At 42.5% G+C, this 23,643-nt stretch overlaps 9 non-coding genes across 9 annotated transcripts; 6 read left to right on the top strand and 3 right to left on the bottom strand.

Moving 5' to 3' along the window:
• Positions 1-6,967: 6,967 nt before the first annotated feature.
• On the top strand, positions 6,968-7,041 carry trnat-agu (transfer RNA threonine (anticodon AGU)). Its single transcript has one exon. It is a non-coding gene; the product is annotated as a tRNA-Thr (tRNA).
• Positions 7,042-8,316: 1,275 nt separating this feature from the next.
• trnad-guc (transfer RNA aspartic acid (anticodon GUC)) lies at positions 8,317-8,388 on the top strand. The gene has a single exon. It is a non-coding gene; the product is annotated as a tRNA-Asp (tRNA).
• A 619-nt stretch (positions 8,389-9,007) lies between these two features.
• On the top strand, positions 9,008-9,089 carry trnas-aga (transfer RNA serine (anticodon AGA)). Its single transcript has one exon. It is a non-coding gene; the product is annotated as a tRNA-Ser (tRNA).
• Positions 9,090-10,200: 1,111 nt separating this feature from the next.
• On the bottom strand, positions 10,201-10,282 carry trnas-gcu (transfer RNA serine (anticodon GCU)). Its single transcript has one exon. It is a non-coding gene; the product is annotated as a tRNA-Ser (tRNA).
• A 1,778-nt stretch (positions 10,283-12,060) lies between these two features.
• trnap-cgg (transfer RNA proline (anticodon CGG)) lies at positions 12,061-12,132 on the bottom strand. The gene has a single exon. It is a non-coding gene; the product is annotated as a tRNA-Pro (tRNA).
• Positions 12,133-14,380: 2,248 nt separating this feature from the next.
• Positions 14,381-14,452, top strand: trnam-cau (transfer RNA methionine (anticodon CAU)). The gene has a single exon. It is a non-coding gene; the product is annotated as a tRNA-Met (tRNA).
• Positions 14,453-15,340: 888 nt separating this feature from the next.
• On the bottom strand, positions 15,341-15,413 carry trnak-uuu (transfer RNA lysine (anticodon UUU)). Its single transcript has one exon. It is a non-coding gene; the product is annotated as a tRNA-Lys (tRNA).
• Positions 15,414-21,824: 6,411 nt separating this feature from the next.
• trnaa-ugc (transfer RNA alanine (anticodon UGC)) lies at positions 21,825-21,896 on the top strand. The gene has a single exon. It is a non-coding gene; the product is annotated as a tRNA-Ala (tRNA).
• An 831-nt stretch (positions 21,897-22,727) lies between these two features.
• trnal-cag (transfer RNA leucine (anticodon CAG)) lies at positions 22,728-22,810 on the top strand. Its single transcript has one exon. It is a non-coding gene; the product is annotated as a tRNA-Leu (tRNA).
• The last annotated feature ends 833 nt before the right edge of the window (positions 22,811-23,643 follow it).

The following is a 23,643-nucleotide window of genomic DNA, read 5'->3' as shown; positions in this document are numbered from 1 at the left end:
GACTTTCAGGTGAAGAGACAAAATGTGGTCAGATTATCCAGGTCTGTCTCCTCTGAGGGAACATGAGGCCATGTTGACCTGAAAACATTTGACTGTCTACTGTTTTGATTTTCACTGACTTGAGATCAGTGAACAGTGAAGCTGGTGAACATCATCATTCACTGATGCCTGCTGATGTCAGCTTAATGATGTCATCAGTCTTTTGGATTTTCACTATAAACACAACTAAGTGAATATTTATCTCAGGCAGCATTTGAATTATCTGAAAACAAACAGCTGACAGTGAAACACCATCTGAATCAGATTGGATTTAAACACATCAGAAGGATGGATGAGAATGAGAGTGGACTCACCGAGCCTTCCTGCAGTTCCTCACAGCTGGGATCAGTCTCCGTCGTCCCTCCTCTGATGTGTTGTACTTCTTCAGGTCAAACTCATCCAGAACATCCTCTGACATCTGTAGCATGTAGGCCAGACCTGAGCAGTGGATCAGGGAGAGTTCCTTCTCTGATCTGGTCTCTGACTTCAGGAACTCCTGGATATCCTGATGAACTGAGTGATCCTTCAGCTCCATCAGACAGTGGAAGATGTTGATGCTTCTGTCAGGAGAGATTTTCATCCAGCTCATCTTCTTCAGGTTGTTGATGGCTCTCTGGATGGTCTCTGGTTTGGTTTCTGTCTGACCCAGCAGACGTCCTAAGAGTCTCTGGTTGGACTGCAGAGAGAGACCATGAAGGAAACGGACAAACAGGTCCAGGTGACCATTTTTACTTTCAAAAGATTTCTTCAGGACTGCCATCAGAAAGTCCTCCAGGGCTGAATCTTGTTGTTTTTTTCCCAGAAAGTTCTTCAGGACCTTCTTGTTCCTGTTGGTGTGACAGTGGAACATGTAGACTGCAGCCAGAAACTCCTGAACACTCAGATGAACAAAGCAGTAGACTGTTTTCTGGAAGATCACACTCTCTGCTTTGAAGATCTCAGTACAGAGTCCTGAGTACACCAAGGCCTCTGTGACATCAAGACCACACTGCTCCAGGTCTTCTTGGTAGAACATGATGTTCCCTTTCTCCAGATGTTCAAACGCCAGCCTCCCCAGCTTCAGAAGAACTTCCCTGTCAGCCTCCATGAGCTCCTGTGGACTTGTCTCATGTCCCTCATGGTACTTGATCCTCTTCCTCCTGGTCTGCACCAGCAGGAAGTGTGAGTACAGGTCAGTCATGGTCTGGGGCAGCTCTCCTTGCTGGTCTGTAGTCAACATGTGCTCCAGAACTGTAGCGATGATCCAGCAGAAAACTGGGACTTGACACATGATGTGAAGGCTCTTGGACCTCTTGATGTGTGAGATGATTCTGTTGGACAGCTCTTCATCCCTGGACCTCCTCCTGAAGTACTCCTCCTGCTGGGCGTCAGTGAAGCCTCGGACTTCTGTTAGCCTGTCAACACATGAAGGAGGGATCTGACTGGCTGCTGCAGGTCTGGAAGTGATCCAGACCAGAGCCGACGGAAGCAGATTCCCCTGGATGAGGTTTGTCAGCAGCAGGTGGACCGATGACTCCTGTGTGACGTCAGACACGACCTCCCTGTTGGTGAAGTCCAGTGAAAGTCTGCTTTCATCCAGGCCGTCCAGGATGAACAGAACTTTCCAGGCAGCCAGCTGCTCTGCTGTGACCTTCTGTAATGTTGGATGGAAAACATGAAGCATCCTGAGAAGACTGTACTGCTGATCTCTGATCAGGTTCAGCTCCCTGAATGAAAGCAGAACCAGCAGACTGACATCCTGGTTCTCCAAGCCCTCTGCCCAGTCCAGACTGAACTTCTGCACAGAGAAAGTTTTTCCAACTCCAGCGACGCCGTTGGTCAGAACCAGTCTGATGGGACTCTGCTGGTCAGGTGAGACTCTAAAGATGTGGTGACATTTGATTGGAGCATCATGGAGGCTCTTCTTCTTAGAAGTTGTCTCCAGCTGCCTCACCTCATGTTGGGTATTCACCTCTTCACTCTGTCCCTCTGTGATGTAGAGCTCAGTGTGGATCCTGTTGAGGAGGGTTCCACTTCCTGTTCCTGTTCCTTCAGTCACATGTTGACATCTGGTCCTCAGACTGATCTTATGTTGATCGAAAACCTCCTGTAGAACACGATCTGCTGACAGAGAAGCGACAAAGTCAGACTGAAGACAGAGAGTCTGAGGATCTGACGAAAAAGTCAGAAGTTCAGTCTCACTCTGTTCAGGGCTGGTCTGTAGACCTGGTCTGGTTCTGGATCTTTGTCCACACTGGGGACAGGAGGAGTCTCCTGAAGAAGCAGACTGGTCCCAGTGTGAGGTGCAGCACTGTCTGCAGACCCAGTGTCCACAGCTGGTAGAGACTGGATCCTTCAGGACGTCCTGACACAGAGCACAGTGGGACAGATGCTCCTCTTCAGAGACATGTCTTTTCCCCTTCCTGTCTCTTTGAAAAAAATTCTTTATAACTTACATGATCTGACTGATGTAATAAAATGTTTGGGCAGAAAAAAAAAAGCATCAGTAGTTTCTGGTGATAAAACCAGAAGATCCATCTCAGTGTCTTCCTGAAACTGCACTAATGATTCAGGATCATTAATATTAATCTATGAACAAATTTTTACTCTCATGTTCAGTCTCTTACTTTGTCTCTGAGGGTCCAGGTCCATTACTGAAGGATGGAGGATGATCTCTGGACCAGTCAGACTTCAGAGTCAGACAGGTTGTTACTGGAGACTCTGGTCTGGCCTCCTCTTCCTCATCACGGTTAATCATCTTCAAGACAGAGTCGCTCTGAGTGGGAAACACTTTCTCCCTAACAGAAGACAAAGAAGATACAGGACAAACCGAGAGCTGAAGATCTTTGTCTGAACCTGACAGGCTTGGGCACGTGACTGTGCCCAGGATCAACCTACAATCAAATCGTTTGTTACAGCATGAAAACCCACCCCTGCAAAGCTTAAACAAACACTGACGGAAAAGTGTGTCAGCTTTTGCTCTAAAGACATTGGGCCTTTTAAACCGACATCTCTCTTCATCATCACCATCGTCTTTACTGTCTTCAGTTTCAAAAAACTGTCCACTTCAAAGGTTTTTGGTTTTGTTATCAAAAAGCAACAGAACTGAGACAATGCTTTCAGGAGACACAGACTTTGAATATTACATGTATTCAATTGATTAAGGTGATAAACAATAAAAAATATTTCCTAAATATATATACATATATATATTATTGTTGGCTCATCTTTGCTCTGGAACAATATGAAAATTACATTAATGTTACTGAACCAGTTTTCTTCCTCATCACAGGAAACAAACAGGATGTGATAAAGTTCTACTATCTGTCCACTAGATGGTGATAACCAACACAACCTCAATTGTTTGGTTTGCATTTAGTTTAAAATTTACTTCAGGGAAAATTTAACCATTGAAAAAGTAAGCAAAAAAGAAGAAGTTCAGTTTTACTGAAGGGGAAACAATGATTGATCAAACTGACAAAAGAAGACACACATTATTTGAAAGCCCAAGTTCTGACCTAAATGAAACAAGGTGGATGGCAGAAAGTAACTTTAGAAGAGAGCACTGTTAGTCCTCAGCGACAGATTGTCGGGGAAATGAAAAAGCAGCAGTCTGATTTAGAGCTGCAGCCAAGAAATACATTACTGCTCACAACATTAGTGTGCGATGCTGCTGGAGGAGGAGAGGGGACCCTGCTGCTCTCTACACTTGATGATCTATCCTTATCACACAGAATAATAATCTGACTGATGTAGATCATGCAGGTTTCTGTTTATTTCTATAAAGATCCTTATCATCATTATAATTATTAAAGTGTGCAGTGACATTTACTCAGGATAGAATTATATTCATTCTTATTAAAAAGAAAAGAATTCCTCAGACTTCACTATCTTCAGTTTTTCTTTAGTGAATTGTCAGATAACATTCTGCTGGTTTAACTGATGTGCTGATGTTTTCAGCAGTAATTTTATGAGTTCATGTCTTTATCACAAACATTTGAAGAGATCTTGTTACTAAGTAACCACATCATCCACAACCAACCCTCTTTATCTGGAATCTGAACAGGGAGCTGTGAGGAGTTTGATGGCTCATCATCACGATTAAACCATTCACTGACTGCAACATTTAAATTAATATAACAGTTTATTTTAATAGTGAACATTAAACAGAACTGAGCAGTTTGTGTTCTTTTATCACTTTGTCTATCTCCCTGTCTTTTTGTCATGTTCTTCAACTCTTCAACAGCCAATCTGAGTTAGTACCTCTTCTTTATATATCTGAGAAGGTAGCTGGTTGAAAATGATCATCATGGCCCCAAATATGGGCATCACATTGTCAGTTTTCAAAGAAAATTTGTAAATATAAATACCTTAAATATGTCACGTTTTGATTTGTAGGAGTGAGATAGAGTGAAGTTCAGTATTTTATAGATAAATATAGCTAAATCTTTGAATATTCCCATTTTGTTGACTTTAAATCAGTTCAACATTCACTGACACAAACAGGATGAAGGCTGTTGGTTACGTTACCTGATGGTCGAACTGATCTTCATGCAGCTGATGAGTGAAGGTGAACTTTAACTGCAGCTTCCATGAAAAAAATAAAGACAATATCTACATGTATATCCACAGAGGTCCACTGTGAGTCTTCGTCCCTCCACAGTCCACAGGGACAAACTGACAGTGAAATAATAATAATGTTAACACTCACCGGCCTCAGCCTTCAGTTTCCCTGCTTCTGCTCCGACAGCTTCAAAATGGAGGCTGAACTCTGAACACTTTTCCTTTTAGCTGCTGCGGTTACTGGAAGTCAGGTGGTCCCATCTGAGTGTGTGTGTGTGTGTGTGTGTGTGTGTTCCGTCTATTGTGTGTGTTTCCTCTGTTATGGGTGTAACCGGATTCCACTGGATGCGGAATGTCTCCAGAACTCCTCCGTACTCTCACCGATAAATATAAAGAGAACCAGATGATATTTATTGGGTCAAATCAGTAATTTATCATCCCTCCACTTACTCCTGCTTTGGTATTCCACGCTGCATCCTTTTTATGGGTGTCTTTACCGGATGTGGCGGATGATGGATTATTCTGTGATTTGGTCTCCTCGTCCATGGAGTCAACGGGATGACCTGTTGATTTCAGGTCTGTCCCCGTCCAGGTGTGTTTTGTTTTGAAAATACACTTCGTATTGTTTTCCGTCCCGCTCGACCTGTTCTGAGAGTCTGTTATGGGCCGTTTTCCGGCATCCGGAAATATTCGGACTCTACGTATCTGTTACTCTGCTGATCTGCTGCGGAGGGCTGCTGGATGCAGAAGCTGTTCCGGAGCTGTGACGCAGCGGAATTGGGGGTTAAATCTTTGGAGCTGACGGCTCCTTCAAACAATCTACCCCACGAAATAAAACTTTATTGATTCAGTCTGGTCAGCAGAATATAACCTGATGAAATCAGCAACATTAAACTGATGTTTCTACATGAATGCATCACTGATTCTAAAACCATAAACTGAACATGAATCCAGCACTCAGCGTTACAGCAGCACACCTCTGTTACTGTGGAGCTGTGTCTCTTTTCTACTTTATTATAGATGACAGAAAAAAACTCCAGATAAGAAGCGTCTGTACATGCAGTGACTCGTTCTCCTGCTCAGGTATCGTCTCTCAGGGTGTCATGTGTGGCTCAGTTGGTAGTGTGGAGGCCTGTAGAGGCTAACAGCTGAAATCCTGAGGTTGCTGGTTCAAAGGTCATCCTTTTCATCGGCCTCATCCACGGTGATGAGTCTGCCGACAGACAGGAGGTGACCACTGTTGTATCACTTGGAGATCACATGGAGAGCAGCTGTGTTTTATATTACAAGCAGCAGAGTTTCTAACATAACACATAACACATAAGCTGAGAATCAAACACGTTTTTAGTGGCTCCCTTTCGTAGCTCAGTTGGTAGCGTGGAGGACTGTATGTGATTTCCAGCGCCTTGGACTGCTCGGCCACACTACCACACACATTAGTCAGCTTCACTGCAATAATGCCACATGTCTAACTCCTCAAAGCTGTGTCCAAATGTTTGGAGCAAAGAATGGCAGAAAAGATGTCCTTGAAGCGTCCCGGACACATAACCAGTCAGCGTGCAGCATCCAACCTCACAAACTCTCAAGTCCAACTTCTTTCTATATTGGCATATAGTGAGCCACTAAACAAAAAAAAGTAAGACTTCCACCTGGAGTCTATCTGATGCCCACCAGGGGGGCGGGTCCATGGTTTTTGAAAGAAGTCAGATTGCATTGAATGGGGTTTCAGATGAGGCTTTAAAAAAACTGAAAGATACTTGATCAACAGGTCTAACTCAGGGTGCAGCTCCTACATTGTCAGTTTCTGTAGTGGAGTAGTTGTCATGGTTGCCTCACATTTAAAAGGTCTTTAGCACAAAACTGAGCAGAAGCAACTTTGTTTTTCGATTGTGTTTCTGCAAAGGAACGGAAGTCAAAGTCGACTGCACAGTGTCTTCGCTCTGTCACATGGAAGACTGTGGTTACATTCCCCGATGGGGAGGAAGCCCGTCTTTACTTGTACAAAAGTTTAGCATTCCTTTCAAAGACGTTGCATCCTGGCCGACTTCAATTTGGATTTCCATCAGTGGGACTAGAATGTCTGTGACATGAACTTGGTTGTCTTGCAAGCGTGTTTAAAGTGCTCTGAGCCAAATATGAATCAGACAGTAGTCTACATGTGATTCTTAATCATTATTGTAGTATATCAGTCTGGTTGTGTTAACTGCAGGATCGTGACAAGTGAAGCAAGCGCAGTAGTAATTTTATGGCTCATGCTGTGTTTGGGAGAAGGAAATTTGGTGATTGACTGCTTTTCACAGGAGACAAAATTTGGTAAGAGTGATGATGATCAGTTACTTATGTTGAAATATTTTAAGATCCTCTGTACATCTTTAGACTTCAGCCTGGTGCTGTGGCTTAGTTGGTCAAAGTGCCTGTCTAGTAAACAGGAGATCCTGGGTTCAAATCCCAGCAGCACCTCAGTTTAAGGTTGTTGAGGAAAAACTCATGTAACTTCTTCTGCAGGAGTTCCATTAAAATTCTCTTCATGTCTCCCTTTGGCATATCCTGGAGTTTTGTGGAAGAGGTGAAACCAAACCAGATACTATCCAACAAAAACAGCTGAGTACAGTGCTGTGGACTTCAGCCGATAACAGGCTGAATGATTTCACAGCCAATGCTGTCAGCTGGTTAAAGCAGCCTGTGTTTACATCCCAGCAGTTCCTTGTTGAAGAAAAAAAAAACTACTTTTGGGTTTTCATCAGCTGTAGGTTACAATGATCAATATTAAAAGAAACAAACACACAGTGACTTTTTGCTCCATCACTGAAACAGGAAAAGTCATTTCCACCTCCTGCTTTGGAGCGTTATAACAGCTCTGCAGCAAGCTGAGCTCTCTGATCTGTACATGTGAGTCATGAAGGCCAGCACGTACTTTGGCCTGTGAGCTGTGAAGCATCGGACACAAAAACACACAAAGACAACACATGATGCCCTGAGAGACGATACCTGAGCAGGAGAACTAGTCACTGCATGTACAGCTGCTGAGTTTTTTTCCAGTTTAATGTTGAAATGATGATTTCATCAAGTTATATTCTGCTGACCAGACTGAATCAATAAAGTTTTGTTTCAACACGTCATCGTTTAAATGATGGTTGTATTTTGCATTTGTCAGCTGAATCCACAGAGTGACTGAAATGATGAAGTAAATCCAGGAAAGGAAAAACATTTGGCTCTGAATCTCAATGTAGATTTGAACAAAGAGCTCCAGCTGAAGAAAACAATGCTGTCTGTTTCCAGATGATGAAGAACTCAGTTCTCAGTTGATGCTCAGTTATCTCCATCTAGTGGACAGATGGTAGAAGTTGATTCCTGAAAAGAGGAAGTGACTTTTCCTCAGATCAAACTGTTGAAGGAGAACGAGCAGCTTCTTCCTCACTGACTCACTCAACCTCTGTCTCCTGGGTTTGGATTTGAGCCTCTTTCTCAGGAGCACACACAGAAAAAATAAGATTTTCTATTCCAACAATATACGTGATGTTCTCGTGTATGAATGAATGTTTCACTGATGCACAACTCCACAACGAGACTGTGTGACGTCACTGGAGATCAAAGGCATTTCCTGCCTTTCATTGATCTCCCACGCGACACAGATTCATACGTCACTCTCTCACGTTCGCTTCAAATGAATGAGTACGGTCTCTGTCGTGTAGTGGTTTTCATGTTTACATCACACACTAAAAGTCTCTGCGCAGCTCCTCGTTAGTATAGTGGACAGTATCTCCGCCTGTCACGCGGAAGACCGGGGTTCGATTCCCCGACGGGGAGAGCACGTGTGTTTTTCTATAATATGTTATTAACCAGAGTGATAGAAGTAAACAAAATGGCCACACTGCCACAGGACTCCGTTGTAGCTCTCTTCGGGTCAGCTCAGCGGGCTGACATGAACCACGTGACCACCCCGCGGCGAGATCAGGGAGTGTCGGGACTCTTCTCTCTCTCTCTGTCTGTATCCATGTCAGAAACTCTGAACTTCTTTAAAACACAGTGGATTTATTGATATGAAAGTGTCCAGCGGTCCATGATGGATCATTATAGAAAGATATCAACTTTAATTCAAATACATTGTGGTGCAGCATCCAACCTCACAAACTTTAAACAATATTTAACTGTTTGGATGAAAGAGGAGGCAGAATACCTGAAATATGGCAGCTCCTCTACCGCTGAGCTACATCCTCTTTGGATATTTACCTAACCACAGAGGCTCTGAGCTGCTGCAGCAGGTGAAAAGAAGAACCATCTGATGAAGCCTCCTCTCTGCTCACAAGGCTTCTGCTCTGTTTTAGGCGGAGGGCGCATGTTATGAGAAATATTTCCTTTCCTTTTATGTCCTTTTAGAGATCTATAGCTCTATCACCTATGATATAAGGCTCAGTGGCTCAGTGTAGTTGTTGTGGCCGAGTGGTTAAGGCGATGGACTAGAAATCCATTGGGGTTTCCCCGCGCAGGTTCGAATCCTGCCAACAACGGTTAGCTGTTTTTGATTCCATGAAAAAGCATGTTAGAGAATCTGCACAGCGTTAAAATAGGGCTTTCTTTATATTTTCCTGTTAATCAGTGCTGCTGAAAAACTGCTGACATATTCCAGCTAAAACTCATGTCTCATGATGGGACAGTGAGGGAACATCCAGTGTGTAAGAACAGCAGAGGATGGTTTCCATCATCCACCTCTGGGTTTTGGGCCCAGCACTCTTCCTCTGCTCCACTGTGCTTACAGGAGGTTTTAACAACCTGTGATCTTGGTGCCTCTACGTATCGTCACTCTTCTTCCCAAAGGAGACGTCGTTTTGACTTTGCAGTCTGATGGGCTCCTGTGCTTTGACGAACAGTCAGGATGGCCGAGTGGTCCAAGGCGCTGTGTTCAGGTCGCAGTCTCCTCTGGAGGCGTGGGTTTGGATGTCATCTTCAAATATGACAAACTTTGGATAGTGACTGCTAAAAAGATGTTAGCAGAGGATGTTTTCGATCCATCGACTGATTGAAAATCTTGCAATCTCCACATGGATCGTTGGTCGAGGGGTCTGATTCTCACTTAGGGTGCGAGAGGTCCTGGGTTCAAACAGAAAGCCAAAAAAAAAGCCAATTTAGATTATTTTATTTGTATCTTTAGTTCAGATGTAGCAGAGCGCAACAATGCTGTCGATAAGGATCTTCCCTATTTGGGTTACTTGAAGTGATGGTGGCCACTGATGCAACACTCCGTTTATAACAGTTTTACATTTAATTAAACACTTCAAGATTGTAAAAGAGCATGTTGGAGAATCTCTGTAATCTGCCATGCTGGATGTTCTGTTCACCATCCACTTCTCCAAAGTCCCACAATGAAGCTAAAAATTCACATCTCTCACACTGTTATCATGACAAGAGAAAGAGGGGTGACAGAATTTTTGTAGTTTGTACTGTATTTGGGGAAGAAAATTTCATGAAGCATTTCATGCTTCTAAGATACTGCAACAGGTAAAACACCAATCTATCTAATGACGCCTCTTGGACGAGAGGTCAAACGTCTTCAAAAATCTAGGATAATTCCACCTGGAACAGTAGGCAGCAACATGGAGAGACAAAAAAACCACTGAACACCGACAAGGATGGGATTCGAACCCACGCGTGCAGAGCACAATGGATTAGCAGTCTATCGCCTTAACCACTCGGCCACCTCGTCGTGCCGCCACCAAAATGGTAATGAAATATGCCAAACGAGAAAATTTAGAATGTGATGACATAACATGATGTTCTATCTGTCACCAACTTTACTGGTCCATGATTATGATGCACATACTCATCTTTATTTGCACATGCACAGTGTGATTATATATATTTTTATCTTGGCAGGTGACCGATTGTCTTCTAGTTTGTTCGCTGTGAAAGTATCTCCAGGAGTAAAATGATTAAATCTGGGTCTGGGTCTAAGACCAGGCTGCTCGTTCTCCTTCAACAGTTTGATCTGAGGAAAAGTCACTTCCTCTTTTCAGGAATCAACTTCTACCATCTGTCCACTAGATGGAGATAACTGAGCATCAACTTAAAAATCCTCCGGTCTTCCATGTGTGAACTATAATACCAGTGAATTAAACAAAGATCGTCCCTGGGTGGGCTGGAACCACCATCCTTTCAGTTAACAGCCCAACACGCTGACCGATTGCGCCACAGAGACATGATGACAAGTTCCTCTTACAGCCTGCTGTAAGAGGAACTGGTCCCACAATAAGAAGATCGTTGGTTTGAATCTCAAACTGTCAGCCGTTTTTCTGATTGATATGAGACAGTTTATTTTATGCTAAAGAAAATCCTTTGTTATTTGTCACAGTGGACTTGGCTCATCATGTTTTGCTGACTAACTGGTATTGGAGTTGTGTAATTAAAACAGAAAGATCTGACAACAGCTTTGAAAGCGGATACAGTCCGTCCAGATAAACTTTGAATTTGTTGCACTTCCATAGCCATATCTGAGGCTCTAACTCAGACAGCTACAGTTATTCCTTTCTACATAAATGCTTCTCTTTGGGATTGTCCTGCTCAGAAATTCAGTAAAAATTATGATGATTTCCACAATAACACAATAACAGTCTTGCTTCTGTTTACCAAAAGCCTCCAAAGTCCACCCTGGATGCTGTATCTCCAAAAAGCTAAAGTCTTGTGGAGAATGTGGGCATCGATCCCACTACCTCTCACATGCTAAGCGAGCGCTCTACCATTTGAGCTAATTCCGCTGTATGCATGCTAGTACACATTTTAATTTCTGGTGATGACATCACCCAGCCCCAGATACATATACATATACTGATCTTTATTTGCACGTTCATGAGTGTAACTCTTGACTAGGCTTCTTCAAGTCCTTCTTGAATGATCTCGAAATTTGTTTGTTTGTGTAATGAGCATATGTCTGCAGGGTTCCATGGTGTAATGGTTAGCACTCTGGACTCTGATCTCGGTGGAACCTAAATCTTACCAGTGAAACACTAAAATTCCTGTTTGTCCACTCTACAGCTTCTATGCGATCTAATCAGGCAGTCATTGTGCTGCGTTCAGGTTGCAGTCTCCCCAGGAGGTGTGGGTTCAAATCTCCCTTCTGACAGAAGCTGCTTTTCTTTCCTCTGATGCCAAAAACCAGGGGCCTTTACAGCTTCAGTCTAACGCTCTCCCAAGTGAGCTGCGCACGCTAGCATGTTAGCACAGCAGAATTAGCTCAATGTGCAGGCTGCTGGCTTAGTATGTATTAGTATCAATAAGTCTTGTCTTGTAAACAGGACATGTTGCGTTCAAACCCCAGCAGTGCTTTGCTCTCAGTGGAGTTCCTGCTCATCACTTCCTGTATTACAGCTTTTGCTTGCAGTTTCTGGACAAGACAAAGTGGTTGTTGCTGTGTTGAGCAGATGGAAATGTGTTGACCGCTTTTCACAGGAGACAAACTTTGGGAAGATATTGGCAATATAACACATAGGGCTCGTCCGGGATTTGAACCCGGGACCTCTCACACCCGAAGCGAGAATCATACCCCTAGACCAACGAGCCATTAGCTGCAATGCCTTAAAGGTCCTGGATCTGAGGGAGCAGGCTTTAGTGTTTTAAGTCCTAAATCCTTTATTATGAAACAGTCAAATTCCCATTTTATGTGCCTTTTCAACATTGCATAGTGCATGAATGAGTGCAACATTGAATTGTTTCATTAAATCTAAAACTGATGTTAGACTGAAGATCTAAAGGTCCCTGGTTTGATCCCGGGTTTCAGCATCAGAGGTGGACCTTGTTTTGACCTACATTTCCAATATCCTGCCTCGTCTTTCAACCACACCACAACCACATGAAATATTGTGAGGTTGAATGCTGCACGCTGACTGGTTGTGTGTCCAAATGGCTTCAAAGACATCTTTCTGCCATTCACTCCTCCAAACCTTTGGACACAGCTTTGAGCTTTCTCACAGGTGACACAGGTGTCATTATTTCAGTGAAGATGTATGTGATATGTTACAAACAGTTTCTACTAACAGTTAGTTGAGGAATCAGTTGAAAGTGGACAGATGTGACTTAAAGCACAACAAAGATCTTTCCCAGAAGGCCCTCAGACAAAGAAGCTGGGTAACAGCACAGACTGTCAGGAGTGGTATTTGAACCCTCAATTCCAGAGGAGACTGTCACCTGAACACAGCACCTTCTACAGCTACTATCAAAAGGCTTGTTGGGGAAATCCATCCACGGTTTTAATGTAGGACTATTCATCTACCTGTGTCTACCTGAGCTTCATTAACAGTGTGCACTCGATGGTAACTGAGGGATCAGAGTGTTGGAGAGCAGAACTCTTTCCTGTGCTTCAGATACACTGTTTGGTTCTGAGCTGATCATTAATAATCAACGAATGAATGATCAATAATCTTCTCAGCTGTTCTGAATGGTGACAGTGAGGCAGCCTTTGTGTTTACATCTGAATCACATGTGATTTTGGAAATTCTTCAAAGCAGCTTCAAAGGAAGACTTTCATTCTGTGAGTACTGTGACATCATCCACAAAAAAAGAAAGAATTTTTGCGCTGTAAGAAGACACCACCTTTCTTCAAACAGCTCAACCAGCTGCGGCTTGAACTCACAACCTCAGCATCACTCTGCAGGTTACTGTCATATAAGAACTGATTGTCCCACGCTTCTGCTAACGCACATCACAGGAGCACATCCAGCAGTAGAAGGTTCAGGTTTGAACCAGCTCGAGGGATCTACTTTCCTGTAGCTTACTTCCAGCAGGACTGACAGCTTCATGTGGGATTCTCACAGAGATGATTCAAACCTGATCACAGTGATCAGTATGGATATACAGTATGTTTGCTGTCAGTGGAGGAAACTCTCAGACAGGACTAATAGTCATGTTTGGGATGTACCTGGATTTGAGTTGAATGAGTGTAAATTCTCTCTGATTTTAACACACGTTAACATCATGGACCAACATGGATTGTTGGTCAGATTATGAGACTGACACGCTGCCTACGAGGCCTGGAACCCAGAGAAAGTGTGTAGGTGAACGGACTAAACTGTGTCCATTTTACAGAAATCAGTGAGGTTTTTCAGATCTCCTCCACAGAAGGTGGATCTGATCTCAGGTCATGGCCAACACTGACCTCTGCTGCTTGATGCTGCCTTCATCCTGATGAATGTTGAAGCAATGAAATATGACAAGAACAGACACTAAACTGACAACAGGACATTAAAATGGGCCACACTCAGACCCCACATGGCCCAAAGGACAAGGTGTTTGACTTTGGATCAGAAGACCGAGGTAAAGATTTATGTTCACAGAGATCACAGAGAGTCTCTTGTACGGCTCTTTAATATGAATGATGGGAACCAAGTCACAGCCCCCCTCGCCATTTTTCTATTCATGCCTCTGTGCCAGCAAATAAAATTTTGTGAAGGATAACAAAAGAAAGACACAAAAGGTGAACTGTGATGGCAGGAATCAAAGTGTGAACACAGTCTGGCAGCTCTTCAGGGAAATACACAGAACAGTTTGTCTTTTCTGGAAAAGCAGTGAAAAGCAGTCAATCACCAATATCCCTTCTCCTCAGCACAGCATGAGCCACAAAACTACCATTGCTCTTGCTTCAGTTGCCAAGATACTGCAACTAACAACCAGACAGCAAACCTCACACAGCTCCGTGGTGGAACACATGGAAATCTCAGTACCTTTTAACCACCACAGCCGCTTTGACAGAAAGTGGATGTGGTGGTTAAAAATTACACAAAACTCCAGAGGGCATTGCAACCTGAACATAGTGAGCAGAGTGGCGCAGCGGAAGCGTGCTGGGCCCATAACCCAGAGGTCGATGGATCGAAACCATCCTCTGCTATTTATACACACTGTATACCCATCATTAGACATGAGATTTTCAGCAGCACTGATTAACAGGAAAACATTGAGAACTCTGTCTGTCATATCTATAATATTGATCATTGTAACCTACAGCTGATGAAAACCCAGAAGTACTTTTTTTCTACAACATCTTACTTTAGCAACAAGGAACTGCTGGGAGACATGAAGACTGTGCAGTTAAGTGACTGGTCAGAGAGAGTGCTGTGTCCTTTAAATGAAACTAATATTAATTTAACTCAACAACCTTAAACTTTATCAATGAGATACTGAACCCAGGATCTCCTGTTTACTAGACAGGCGCTTTGACCAACTAAGCCACAGCACCACTCTGATGTACAGGGATGTATTTTGGATCTGAAAATACCCCCAACATAAGTGGCTGACCATCATGAGTCTGAACAAGGTTTCTTTAGCATAAAATAAACTGTCACATTAACGTCCTGAATGTGCTGTGTGTCAATAATGAGGTTCATCAAAACAAAGTCAGAACCAGAGCTCAGGCTGTTGGTACACAAACAAAGAAAGGCATACTTGTGGATTCACAAGATGATATCAGGATCTGACCTTTTCCTGTTCCATCAGTAACCATCAAAGGAGATGCTGATTCTGTGATGTCACAAAGGTTCTAATGACATCACAGAGATCAAAGACTCCTCCCACCTTTTAGTCATGTCCTCCACCATAGAGTGCACTCTGTTAATGAAGCTCAAAACACAAACGTAGTCATGCCAGATACCTTTGAGTTCTGCCAACAGAAGCAACAACAGAACTGGAACCACTTTTCACTGCTATGCTGATGATCCCCTCCTGTATGTGCCTAACAGCCGTGACTATAATGTGAACCACTGAAGGGAAGAAGATGCATCACCTGAACAGGGACTTGAACCCTGGACCCTCAGATTAAAAGTCTGATGCTCTACCGACTGAGCTACTCAGGCTTCTGATGCTCGCATAATTCAAATGAAATTCGATTAATCGTTCCAACTTGGCTTGTTGGACAATCAGCCATTTCCCAGCCAGGGGCTGATACTGCAGGTCATCAAGACTGTTAAAGGAACTGAGGTTCTAGTCCCAACAACTAACTTGTGATTATTAACAAGTCAGTGCTCAGGTTAAGGCAACATTTGTGACGTTCAGATGTTCTTCATCCCCACGTCCCGACCATTGATAAAACTTGCTGATTTGAAATCACCAACACTACCCCAACTAATAGCACTTACTGCTCTCACAGCACAAGTCTGTGCTTCAGTTCGGGAAATGTTGATTCATGAATTTAGCTGATCTCACAAAGAGAGAGAAGCACTTATGCACAAGAATCCATCAGTGTCTCTGATTGGAGTGATCCGGGTTAGATCTGAAGAAAACATGGCTCCAAGAATTAATGTTGTTTTTGTAAATTAACACTGAAAGTGGAAAAAGAGAGCAAAGAGAATAGAAGTCACATTCAGCAATTTTTTACCGTACATATGATCTGAGGAAGTGACTTTTCCTCAGATCAAACTGTTGAAGGAGAACGAGCAGCTTCTTCCTCACTGACTCACTCAACTTCTGTCTCCTGGGTTTGGATTTGAGCCTCTTTCTCAGGAGCACACACAGAAAAAATAAGATTTTCTTTTCCAACAATATACATGATGTCCTCGTGTATGAATGAATGTTTCACTGATGCAGATTTTTCAAAACAACATCAACAACTAATAACTCCACAACGAGACTTTGTGACGTCACTGGAGATCAAAGGCATTTCCTGTCTTTCATTGATCTCTCATGTGACACAGATGCATACGTCACTCTCACGTTCGCTTCAAATGGATGAGTGCATGCGCACAAAGACACACAGAAATGTACCTGGACTGATCACTGTAACTTTGTGTTATTGTTGTAAATGAAGTCAGAGTGTATTGAAGTCTATGGGGTTTCATATGGCGGTTTCACAAAAGTCACACACCACGTAATGTTCCTCTTTCTTGCTCTTAGTTAGTATAGTGCACAGTATCACCACTGCTCACATGGAAGACTAGGGTTCGATTCCCCGACGGGGAGAGCAAGTGCATTTTTAGCTCATTTTAGTTCAATAGCTCATTAACCAGATTGATAGAAATTAACTCTCTCTGGATCTGACTAATCATATTCATCGCGCTCCCTGCCAGCAGTTTTGTTTTGAAAACCAACTGGATTCTCTTGCATTTTGAAAGCCCGACTTCCTGCCTGTCTCATCGGCGAGAAAATAAAAGATACAGCCAAATAAAGAAAAAATGAAAAACAAATCCCTCCTGTGATCATTGTGCTATATTTTATTTTATTTATTGATTGATTTTTTATTTTTTTGAGGGAGTTCCTGTTTCCTGCTTTCACAGGATACATAGAAAATATCATCAGCAAAAGTCACAAATATTTTTAGAATTTTATTGCAAAGAACATCACAATACGTAGAAAATATGTTGTAAGACCGACGGCATAGGTCTCACATTGAGTGATGATTTAGAAAATAATACACAAATTCAATTCCTTTTACACCAAACTATAAAAAAAGAAAACTTTTTTCTGGTATATAGGTCACTGACCCAAACACAAATGAGTGAGGACAAAAAAACAACAAAGCAAAGCAAAAAAAAAAAACAAAGACCAAGTTACAGTTTACTTTTGGTCAACCCGCAAAGATCCTGCAGTCAGAAACTTTGGTCTTTTTCTTTACAGTCGTCACAACCAAACGGTTTCTCTTCTGTATGGATCTCCATGTGTAATTTAAGGCTTTTCTTTCATTTAAATGTTTTCCCAAAAACATCACAGCTGAAGTGTTTCTCTTCTGTATGGACCTTCATGTGTGGTTTAATGTTTTTCTTTAGTTTAAATCTTTTCCCACAAACATCACAGCTGAAGGGTTTTTCCTCTGTATGGACCTTCATGTGTATTTTAAGTATTCCCTTTTCTTTAAATGTTTTCCCACAAACATCACAGCTGAAGGGTTTCTCTTCTCTATGGACCTTCATGTGTGGTTTAATGTTTTTCTTTAGTTTAAATGTTTTCCCGCAAACATCACAGTTGAAGGGTCTCTCTTCTGTGTGGACTGCCATGTGTGATTTCAGGGTTCGCCTTAGTTTAAATGTTTTCCCACAAACATCACAGCTGAAGGGTCTCTCTTCTGTGTGGACTACCATGTGTTTTTTAAGGTTTTCCATTAGTTTAAATGTTCTCCCACAAACATCACAGCTGAAGGGTCTCTCTTCTGTGTGGACTACCATGTGTTTTTTAAGGTTTTCCATTAGTTTAAATGTTTTCCCACAAACATCACAGCTGAAGGATTTCTCCTCTGTATGGACTGTCATGTGTTTTTTAAGGCCTACCTTTAGTTCAAAAATTCTCCCACAAACATCACAGCTGAAGGGTTTCTCTCCTGTATGGAACTTCATGTGCATGTGGAAGATTCCCTTTCGGTTAAATCTTTTCCCACAAACATCACAGCTGAAAGGTTTCTCTCCTGTGTGGACTATCGTGTGTAATTTAAGATCATATTGTCGCTTAAATCTTTTGCCACAAAATGAGCAGCCAAACTGTCTCTCTTCTGCGTGAACTTGCATGTGAAAATTAAGATCGCCCTTCCACAAAAAACTTTTCCCGCAAACATCACAACGGTGATGTTTCTCCCCTGTGTGGGTCTTCAAATGAGTCTGAAGAAAAAATGTTTTTTTAAATGTTTTCCCACGCTCAGGGCAGCTGAATGGGTTTTCATTGCTGGCACATTTTCTAACATTTACGTCACCTTCATCTATTTTCACATCTAACTGGGCCACTCTGGTTTCATGATAATCATCTTCACTGATTTCAGTATCAGAGGAGTCTGAGACCTCTTCCTCTGGATCTGGGTCTGGTTGAAGAGGACTCTGTGGATCACAGCTCCTGGCCGGTTCATTCATCTCTTCATCCTCACTCTTCACCTGAAACGGCCTCACAGGGTTCCTGGTCTCCTCCAGTCCTGGTACCTGGTCCTCCTCCTGTTCCTGTTTAAGGACTGGACTCTCTGAATCCTCCGGATCCGGACTGGAGGTGAACTCAACAGGAACCTCTTTTGTCACCATCAGCTGCTGAACATCTGGAGGAAACGATTCAATAATGAATCCTCTTTATTAGCTACAATATGAACACAGTTATTCCTCCAGCTGCTTCATTCTACATCTGCCAAATACAGTCCTCAGCCTTTCTCACTCATAAAAACAACCGACCCGTTTTGTGGATCAGGACTCGGGGCTGCAGCAGCTCCAGCTGGCTCCTCTGCCGGTCGATCTCCTGCCTGAAGCCCGAAGCCTCCTCCTCATATCCGGCTACCATTCTGTCCACGGCCGCTAAGATCTCCCGGCAGGCGGCGGCGAGTCTGTCGGTGACAAAACCCCGCAGGACTTCTGCTGTGGACATTTTAGCTCCTTCACTTTCCAGCTGAGGGACTAAAGACCGTCAGTCCCGTTGGTGTGGAGCAGCTCCGGCCGCTTCCGGTTTGGCTGCGTCATTAATGTGGCCGAGTGGAAACAAAGACCTGTGAGAAAAGTTCTTCCTCCTGCTTCGTGCTTTTCCCGATCAATCCACAATTGAGTGAAGAAATAAGATCAGCCAGAACATCATGACACTGACAGCTGGAGTCAAACATATACACCATCTGACTAAAGGTGTATTATTATTTAAATAATAATAATAATAATAATAATAATAATAATAATAATAATTATTATTATTATTATTATTATTATTATTATTATTATTATTATTATTATTATTATTATTATTATTATTGTTGTTGTTGTTGTTGTTGTTGTTGTTATTATTATTATTATTTACATTTCATCAATCCTCTCACATTGTTTTTCACACACATGGGTTTTACTTTTCAGAAGTAGGGTCCGTTTCACAAAGCAGGTTCAACAGACTGAGTCTGGCCCTGAACTCTGAGTTTTCCGTCCCAGAACAGCAGATTTGATTTAGCTTGATCAACTCGGAGTAGTTTCACCCGGAGTTAAGTGCGTGCACCAAAACTCTAAAAAGACAGCATCAATGGAGCCCCGATTCGAAGCAGATGTTTCATTCTGTGAGTATTGTGACATCAGCGGACCACCGAGCTACAGGGACTGCTGGACGCTGTGAAGACCAGAGTCCAGAGTCCAGAGTCCAGAGTCCAGAGTCCAGGACCTCGCGGAACGTTAACTTGCCAAGGAAGTGCATATTCGAGGGCAGCTTCTATTTGCTCATTCTAAAGTTAACTATAGTAAAGACTAAGTTTTATAAATTTAAAGTTTTTGATGTTTGCATAGAAATTAGTGCATTAGAATAGGATCTAACAACTGAGTGAGCTGAGTGTACAGAGTGTTCATGTTCAGTTTATGGTTTTAGAATCAGTGATGCATTCATGTAGAAACATCAGTTTAATGTTGCAGCTGATTTCATCAGGTTATATTCTGCTGACCAGACTGAATCAATAAAGTTTTGTTTCAACACGTCATCGTTTAAATGTTGGTTGTATTTTGCATTTGTCAGCTGAATCCACAGAGTGACTGAAATGATGAAGTAAATCCAGGAAAGGAAAAACATTTGGCTCTGAATCTCAATGTAGATTTGAACAAAGAGCTCCAGCTGAAGAAAACAATGCTGTCTGTTTCCAGATGATGAAGAACTCAGTTCTCAGTTGATGCTCAGTTATCTCCATCTAGTGGACAGATGGTAGAAGTTGATTCCTGAAAAGAGGAAGTGACTTTTCCTCAGATCAAACTGTTGAAGGAGAACGAGCAGCTTCTTCCTCACTGACTCACTCAACCTCTGTCTCCTGGGTTTGGATTTAGGTCTGGGTCTGGGTCTGGGTCTAAGACCAGGTGGGCCTGCTCAGAGTCTCTGTGTTGGATGTGAGCTGCTGAAATCTCTGAACACCATGAGTAACTGCAGTGAAAATACAAATATGCACTGAAAACGTGCATAGCAGCTTCTGTCAGAAGTTGTTAGTTGTGTTGTGTTAGTTGTAACCAATGAACCATGACACAATTGAACATCATCTGTTTTGCTTCATCTGCTTTTTAGTGTCCAGGACACAGAGGAAGAGGACGTCTCCACATGCACATTTGTTCTTGATGTTTTCACTCACTGTTTAAAAAAAATATATATACAATTTAATTCATCCAACTTTTGTTCATCTTTTGTTGCTCTGTAATATATTCAATACACATTTTCTGTATTGCTTAGTCTTAAAATTATAATGGTTGTATGGTCAGCTCCTGCCTCATCAGAAAAAGTGGGATGGACACTAAATGCTGAATGGACTGTTGCTACTCTGCTTTCTCCATCACTATCAGACCACGAGTAAGTCAATAGGAATTAAAGCAAAATCAAGGAAATCCAATATTCCATCTATGCAAAAAAGAGCATTTGAATCATCAAAATATTTCCCCAGCTGACACAAACGTGATGCTTTCCCTCCAAAACTTATTTAAGTAATTCTTATATAGAGCTTTCAGTTGTCACCCCACCACCCCAAATGTAAAACTGACATTTACGAATATGGAATAATGCAATAACAGCCAAACAAGTACTTGGGTATGTCATTTTATTTATATTTAGCATGCAATGTCTCAGTCTCTGCTGTCTGTTCCACAGAAGAACATGACAGTTCAGCGGGCTGACATGAACCACGTGACCACCCCGCAGTGAGATCAGGGAGTGTCGGGACTCTTCTCTCTCTGGGACACTGGATCTGTCTGTCTGTATCATGTCAGAAACTCTGAAACACTCTGAACTTCTTTAAAACACGCTGGATTTACTGATATCAAAGTGTCCAGCGGTCCATGATGGATTATCATAGAAAGACATCAGCTTTAATGAAATACATTCTTGCTTATAAGCACAGAAATTAAAATATTCATCTGTAAAACTTAAGATGTTGCTGAATAAATTATGCCAGTTGTGTGATGATGTCATGTGTCACTTTCCTGACTGAGGAGTGACAGCAGAGGAACAAAGGAGGAGCTTGTGTTTGAACCTGTGTGAGAAAAACAGAAAAAAGAAGACTCTTTAGCAATGCTGGGGATTGCACCAAAGGATTCATACATGGAAAGCACACATTCTACCACTGAGCTACATTCCCTGCATGGTGTGGCAGCTTTAGCTAACCAGATAGCTTCTGAGCTCCTGCGACAGCTAAAACAGCGATCTGTCTGATGAAACCTTTTGGATGAGATGAGCCCGTTGATAATGCTTACTGAAAAATGCTTTAAACATGAGCTCTGTGTCACATTCATGCAGCTTGTGTAGAAACAGTTCATTCCATCAGAATGAACCTTCACCTGTCACAGTGTGTTAGAAGCCCTGTGGGTGGCCACACAGGGGATGTAGCTCAGTGGGAGAGCGCATGCTTTGCATGTATGAGGCCCCGGGTTCAATCCCCGGCATCTCCAGCACTTATAATGAAGCGTAGGAAATCCTGAACTGCTCCATATTGTCCTGCTTACTCACTCAAACAAATTACTGACAACACACATACATATGTGTGAAAGACGTCATCCAGAGTTCACCCAGCCCCTCATCCACTCTGAATGGACACAAATTGGTACCGTTTGTTTGTGCTGTAAATTTTTTTTATTTGTGCTGCTGCAGTTTTATCGATGTTAGACATTTTAATTTCTGGTGATGAAGTCACACAGCCCCCCATGTTCTCCAAATGGACCCAAAGTGCAGTTGTCACCAAATTTATCAAACAGTAATGTCAGATGTCAGATGTTTAAAAGAAATGTTATTCTTAATTGAGCTCTTCATTCTGGATATGATTAATTAAGGAAACTTAATTATGATTAATAAAGGAAACAGTCAAAGCTCCATACACAACAACAGTCCTGCTTCTGTTTACCAAAAGGCTCCAAAGCCCACCCAGGGACCTGCTGTGTTTAGTTCACTTGTTGCTGTATCTCCAACAAAGAGCTAAAGTCTTGTGGAGAATGTGGGCATCAATCCCACTATCTCTCACATGCTAAGCGAGCGCTCTACCATTTGATCTAATTCCCCTGTACTGGCATGCAAGCTAAGCTTTGGGAAAAGGCCCTTTAACAACCTCTGCGTTCACCATCAACAGGTTTCAAAGATATTTAGAAATCATTCGTGGCCTTAAAGGCAGATATTTAGGATAACTCTAGCTGGAATAGCAGGCTGCAACAGGAGAAGTTCCGCATGTCTCTGTCTCTTGATGGGCTAATTTTTCAGCAAAGTTTTCGGCTATTGTTGCAGCTTTTGTTGTCAGAATGGCCGAGCGGTCTAAGGCGCTGCGTTCAGGTCACAGTCTCTCCTGGAGGCGTGGGTTCAAATCCCACTTCTGACAAAAACCAGCAAGGTGTGTTTTTTGAGGACAAAGATGTTTTGGTCAACTCTTGACCGCCCAAACTTTTAAAAGGCCAAAATTCCTTTGACATGTCGAAATATTGCTACTCCGTCCTTTGAAAATGGAAACAACAGAAACAACAACACATGCAAACAGAGAAAGGTGCTGGGTTGAGGTTCCAGTATCAAGGGAGACATCGTTGATACGGTGGATATGTGGGCAGAACTGACCCTCAGTCAGCTTGGATGGCTTGGTGGTAGAACTCACACATGCCACATGGGAGGCCTGGGTTCAATTCCCAACTGATGCAAAGGAACCAATTGCCAACATCCAACATATGTAAAAATTGTCATGTTCACCTCACACACTAAAGGTCTCTGGATAGAAGCTGTTAGGAAACAACTTTATTCTCCTTGTTTATCCACAGAGGAAGTGAAGTCACACACCACGTGATGTTTCTCTTTCCTTTCCTCCCTACATTACCTCGTCTGTGCAAGTATTCTATGCTGCTTTTCCAGTGTCTTCTTTTGACACCATGAAAAAAATCCATGAGGCCTTGTAGACACCAAAACAGCAGCCTACAAACTTGGAGAGCACCAGCATTGATCCCAACAGAATTTTAACACAGAGCCTTCAGATGTGCAGTCAGTCTTCCTGGAATTCAGATTTTTTTTGCTTGCTGTACATTTGCAGTGTTATATTTTCTTTCCCTTCACCTTTCCACTGCATGTTGCAATGCATTTGCAGTGCTTTTTACACTGCAATTTTCACTGCAAATAACATTACACCATGGAACCCCACACGTATGCAGGTGTGATAGGAATTTTTGTCTT

The sequence above is a fragment of the Echeneis naucrates genome, chromosome 2 (genome assembly GCF_900963305.1).
Source record: "Echeneis naucrates chromosome 2, fEcheNa1.1, whole genome shotgun sequence".
In the NCBI taxonomy this organism is placed as follows: domain Eukaryota; kingdom Metazoa; phylum Chordata; class Actinopteri; order Carangiformes; family Echeneidae; genus Echeneis; species Echeneis naucrates.
The sequence above is the reverse complement of the archived record's forward strand: the minus strand, read 5'-3'. Positions and strand labels throughout refer to the sequence as shown.